Source organism: Papio anubis, chromosome 14 (assembly GCF_008728515.1).
Source record: "Papio anubis isolate 15944 chromosome 14, Panubis1.0, whole genome shotgun sequence".
NCBI lineage: Eukaryota > Metazoa > Chordata > Mammalia > Primates > Cercopithecidae > Papio > Papio anubis.
Window position 1 is genome coordinate 20,491,861 of NC_044989.1, and position 6,000 is coordinate 20,497,860.

A 6,000-nucleotide genomic window follows, 5' to 3' on the forward strand; every position below is an offset into this window, starting at 1 on the left:
CTGTAGTCCCAGCTACTCCAGAGGCTGAGGCAGGAGAATGGCATAAACACGGGAGGTGGAGCTTGCAGTGAGCTCAGATCCGGCCACTGCACTCCAGCCTGGGTGACAGAGCACGACTCCGTCTCAAAAAAATAAAAATAAAAAATCTCCAAAGCAGCCAGAGAGAAATGGCACATTACCTTTAAGGGGAACAATAATTTGAATGCCATCAGATTTCTCATCAGAAATCATGGAAGACAGAAAGAAATGGCACATTTTTCAAATATTAAAGTAAAAGAACTGTCAAGGCCAAATTTCATATAGGTCAAAACCACCCTTCTGGAACAAAGGGGAACAACATTCTCAGATGATGGAAACTAATTTGTCATTAACAGACATATCTTTAGGAAGTTCTCCTAAAAGAAGTTCCTCAAACAAAAAGGAAATGATGTATCAATAAGATTTAATTTGAGTAAAGGAAGAACACTGGAATGAGTAATAGTCATGGTAAATATAAAATGAACTATTCTTCATCTCATGAGTTTCTTAAATCATATTTGATAGTTGAAGTAAACGTTATAACAACATTTGATGTGGTGTCCAAGGTGTATAGAGAAAATACAACTATTAAATTTTAAAAAGGGAAAAAGAAAAAGGACCTTAATGGAAGTAAGGTCTCTACACTTCAACTGGCAAAAGGCAATAAAAGTATCCCTTGTGATAAGTTGTTACATCTATTGTTATACCTAAAGCACAATAAAAAGGGTTAACTTAGCCAGATACTCAAAAATACTATAAACACGTCAAATAGAATTCTGAAAATATTCAAGAAACCTACAGAAACAGAAGAGGAACAAATATGAAAAACAGGAAATAAACAGAAAACAAGTAACAAAATGGCTGGCTTAAGCCCTACCATATCAATTACCTTTAAGTGTAAATGATATAACTATACTAGCTAAAAGACAGAGTTTGGCAGAGTAGTTTCTTTTTTTAAAGGACCCAAGCATATAGTGTCTACAAGAAATTCACTAAAACATAATGACACTGGTAGGTTGAACATAGAAGTATGGAAAAGATATGCCATGCTAACTACCCTTTTTTAAGTAGTGATGGCTACACTACCATCAGATAAAGTAGACGTCAGAGCAAAGAAAATTATCGTATAAAGATACAACAATTAATTCATCAAGAAAACATCTTAAATGTATATGCACCAAACAATGGATATTTAAAATACATGAAGCCAAACCAACGGAGCTAAAAGGAAAAACGAGACATTTGTAATTATAGTTGGGATCTTCAGCAACAAAAATAACTATTAGACAATCAAGAAGACACAGAAGAACAGAACACCATGAATGAACAGGACATAACTGACACGTATCGAACACTGCAACCAACAATAGCAGAATACACATGCTTTTCAAGCATACATGGAACATCCACCAAGATACACCATACCCGCAGTCATAAAACAAACTTAAAAATTAAAAATTACACAGCTTATGTTTTCTGATCGTTGTGGAAAAAACTAGAAATCAACAACAGAAAAACATGGGTAAATCACCAAAAACTTGGAAACTAAATGACACACTCCCAAATATTTTCATGGGTCAAGCAAACTTCTAAGGAAAAATTTAAAATATATAGAACTGGATGGAAATGAAAATACAAGACAGCAAAATCTGTGAGATGCAACTAAAGCAATGCCAAGAGGGAAATTACGGCAATAAATGCTTACTTTAGAAACAAAGAAAGATCTTAAACTAATAATCACAGCACTAGACAAGGAGAAGCAAAATAATCCTAAAGTGAGAAGGAAGAAAATAACAAAAGAGCAGAAATCAATGACATTAAAAATAGACAAAGATGAAATAAAGAGCTAGTTCTTTGAAAAAGGTCACTGTAATCAGCAAATCACCACTGAAAAAGATAAAACTACACAAATTACTAATACAGCAGCAATAATGAAACAAGGGTTATCACTAAAAACCATGTAGAATACTATTGCTCTACCAAAGCCTGGCAAAGGCAGTACAAAACAAATAAGCAAAAAACTACAACACATCTCTCATACCTACACCTTAACCTCTCATACCTCTGTACTTATACCTTAACAAAATATTAGCAAACAGAATATGGAAATATACAATTATATACTATAACCAAGTGAGATTTATACCAGTTATGTTCAACATTTTAAAATCAATGTAACTCACCATATCAACAAGCTAAACAAGTATTAATTCACTAAATATACACTTACCATATGATTTAGTAATTGTACTCTTGGGCATTTATCCCAGAAAGGGAAAAATGTATGTTCACTCAAAAACCTTCACACAAAAGTTCATAGAAGCTCTATTTATAATAGCGTGACCCAAATGTCCTTCAATGAATGAATGGTTAAACAAACTGCAGCATAGCCATCCCATGGACTACTACTCAGCAATAAAGGAATGCATGATACACACAATTTGGATGGATCTCAAAAAGTTACATATGGTATGAGTCCATCTACACAATATCCTTGAAGTAACAAAATTATAGAGATAGAGCAGTGGTTGCCACAGGTTAGGGATAGAGCTGGGACAAGACAGTTTGACTATAAGGAGGCAGCATCAGGGGGCCTTGTGGTGATGGAATAATTCTTTATCTTGATTATGGTAGTTATAAGAAGCTACACATAGACCGGTGTACACACACAAATTAGTCCTTATAAAGTTGGTGAAATGGAAATACACTCTGTGAACTGCATCAATGCCAATTTCCCAGTTTTAACATTGTGCCACAGTTATCCAAGATGTTACCATCGAGAGAGGCAGTCTTAAGGGTACACAGGGACTTCCCCGTAAAGTTTTTTGCAACTTCCTGTGACTATGTAATTATCTCAAAACGAAAAGGTTTTTTAAAAAGTTATTAATAATTATATATGTATTTAATTGCAATTGGTGTAAGTGGTATGAAAGGGGAAAATTGGGAATCTTAGCACATAGCCCTATATAAACTTGCAAACATACAGGTGAAAGTCAACATATAAACAGATGATACATAAACAGAATTTTTTTTACAGTCTGCTGTAACTATGGGTATCCATCTCATCTTTCTCCAGAATAACATGTAATAACAAATAATTGTTTTCTATATCCCGACTTGATCACCATCTAGCCCCTTGCAATAAAACCACTGCTTTTTTTTTTTTTAACTTCTTTTCATTTGCAAATTATATTCTCTTCCTTTCTCATCAGACCTTAAGAAGACCTAAAAAGCAGGCAATTAATAGAACAAGAAATTAAAGGTCAAAGATGTTTACATTTTTTGTTCAAGGACATAAGCATTTAAATGGCAAAATAAATTCTACAGTCCTCTGATACCTATTCCAATATTTCCCAGTCACATATAACTTTGAAATATTGTATAACACTAAAGAATCCAAAAAACAAACTGCAAAATATTGTAGGAGAAAGTCCAAGTGGTAATGACTGTATGTTATACCAAGATTCTGTGTAGTTGTCTTTGCTCCTGCTTGATATGGTTGCGACATGAGCAATTTCACAATTCTTTTTTTAATGACTTTTACATTTCACCTACTTTTGCTATATTTGCTATCTGAATCACTGCACACTAACCCCAGTGAGAATCTTCTTAAATCTGTGCAAGTGGGCCAGAAAATCAAGCTTAAATGAAGATAAAATCCATGACTACTGCTGAGGACATATTAAAAACTAAAGCACACATTACACTCAAGATGAACTTGCTGAATTATCTTTACTAGAAAAAGGCAATTTGTTTTGCACAACTCCTTTGCTATGTCTAAGGTGGCAACTATGACATCAAACTTTCTTGTAATCACACACACACACTTTTTAAATGTGCCAGAGAGCAGCTTTCAGCTTCTGGACATCAATTAATGCCAAGAATTTCATAAGTGTACAAACTACTTACCTATATTAAATACACTCATTAGAAATAATATACTAATCTCCCTTTGGTTGAAGTATACTTAAAGTGACTTCAGAATTAAGTGCTTAATCTTAAATATATCATGGTAATACTACAAGGGAGAAAATGCTGAAAGTAGAGCAACATTTTAACAAAGAAAAAGTCCTCCAGTCTGAAGGCATTAAGTTATCAAAAAGCAAAATATTAAAATGCAAAATTTTAGATGGGCACCATTGTGTTGCCTTGATTGTGCCCTAGAATGCTACATGCTGAAAAGACGGGCCTTAGCAGGTTTCCAAGCCTTTCACCTTTAGGTGGAAAAATGGGAAAACACACAACAGAGACACTCCTATTTATAGTTTCATAAAGAAGTTTAATTAAAAAACAGCTTTTGAGAATAAACATTCTGGAGATGCTTCTAAATCTTCTGGGTTTCTTTTGGTTGTATCTCTTTCTCCAAACAGATGTGTTCTTTCAACTAAAGGACTATCAACTTTTTTTTTTTTTTTTTGAGACAGAGTCTCATTCTGTCGCCCAGGCTAGAGTGCAGTGGAGCGATCTCGGCTCACTGCAAGCTCCACCTCCTGGGTTCATGCCATTCTCCTCCCTCAGCCTCCCTAGAAGCTGGGACTACAGGCGCCCGCCACCACGCCAGGCTATTTTTTTTTTTTATTTTATTTTTTATTTTTAGTAGAGATGGGGTTTCACCGTGTTAGCCAGGATGGTCTCGATCTCCTGACCTCGTGATCCGCCCGCCTCGGGGTCCCAAAGTGCTGGGATTACAGGCGTGAGAGCCACCGCGCCCGGCCAGGACTATCAACGTCTTGTGTTTGGTACACAGGACACAAAGCAGTTGCCTGGTAACTACTTGCGAGAGAAGACACGAATTAATTAATCAAGGAATAAAGTGCTCCAATCTGCATCCTGTCTTGCGTGGGGAAGAAAACCAAACTAAGACCCCAGGGTGAGAGTTTACGGTAAAGGTCTTCACCATGAATAAAAGGCGGCGTGAGCACTAAACGCTGGGGACAAAGAACACTCATGGCCCAGAGTTTGACCCCTCCTAGCCACTTCTTCCCGGCCGGTTGCCCAACCTTTTGGCCTCTACTCCTCCACGGGGGAGCCGTAAGATTCCCTCACAGGTGGGCTGCACTTAGGGGTTCAAATGCTGCATTCCTGCGCTCGGGTGAGCGACTGCCCGGCCTGCAGCTCAAAGGACACCCAGGCCAAGTGGCTCCTAACTAGCGAGCTGTCGGAACAGTATTATTTTCGCTGCTACGGGCCATCTGGCCCAGGGCAACAGGGGCTCTGCGAGGAACCACACAGAAGAGGCGCCAGATCCCGCGTGCCTGCCCACCCGTCCTTCCTTTGGGCAGTCACCCTGAGCTCGTGAAGCTGTACCTCACCTGTCCGCCTGGAAGGCGGCCGGCTCTCCCTGAGGGTCCTGCGAAGGCGGCACAAGACCGGAAGTGCTCCCTTCAGGTGACGTCACAGTACCGCGCCGCGAGCTGATCCTGGAAGCCGATGTCAGCCGGACGCGCGGCGCACAAGCTGTCTGGGAGATTTCTGTTTGGGGCTTGGAGCCGGTGGTCCAGATTCAGAGAGACCTCTTGGAGGGTGTTGGGGTTTTCCTTTCTTTTTCGTTTGAATTTTATCCGCCTTTTATTTTCTGTCATCCTTGATATACTTATGGCTTCCCTTTCCTTCTCTCTCATTTGTTCCATGTCTGCCCCTCTTTTCTCCCTCTTCCCATTTCCCTCTTTCTACATTACTAGTTGCATATCTTCCCCACATACACAGGAAAGTTGATTCTCATTTGATCATGTTCATAAGCATGATCAATAAAGTATTTTTTAATTAAGGTGTTGCCAACTTTAAGAAAATTCAGAAAATAATATTAAGTATAGAGTTGATTTGGGTTCAGTGCTTGAGAATGGCCACTCAGGAGCTTAGATTCAAGTTGCCTTGAATATACACTCCAATTAGCAAGCAGTCAGAGTAGGTTTTTAAGGAAAAGAGAGGAGGCAGATCTTAACTTGTTTACCAAGAATTTATATTTTAAAAACTTAAGCTATT

General features: G+C 38.1%; 1 protein-coding gene across 5 annotated transcripts in view; it reads right to left on the reverse strand.

Annotated features, from left to right (window-relative positions):
* The window catches only part of LDAH (lipid droplet associated hydrolase), a 152,075-nt gene extending 146,634 nt beyond the window's left edge, over window positions 1-5,441 (reverse strand). For 3 of the 5 annotated variants that reach the window (XR_636143.3, XM_009183748.3, XM_021924616.2), the window contains exon 1: window positions 5,331-5,441. The gene's annotated coding sequence lies outside the window, so the exon portion shown is untranslated. The remainder of the gene's footprint in view (window positions 1-5,330) is intronic. The other 2 variants (XM_003908325.4, XM_009183747.3) reach the window with 2 other exon arrangements.
* Window positions 5,442-6,000: the final 559 nt, after the last annotated feature.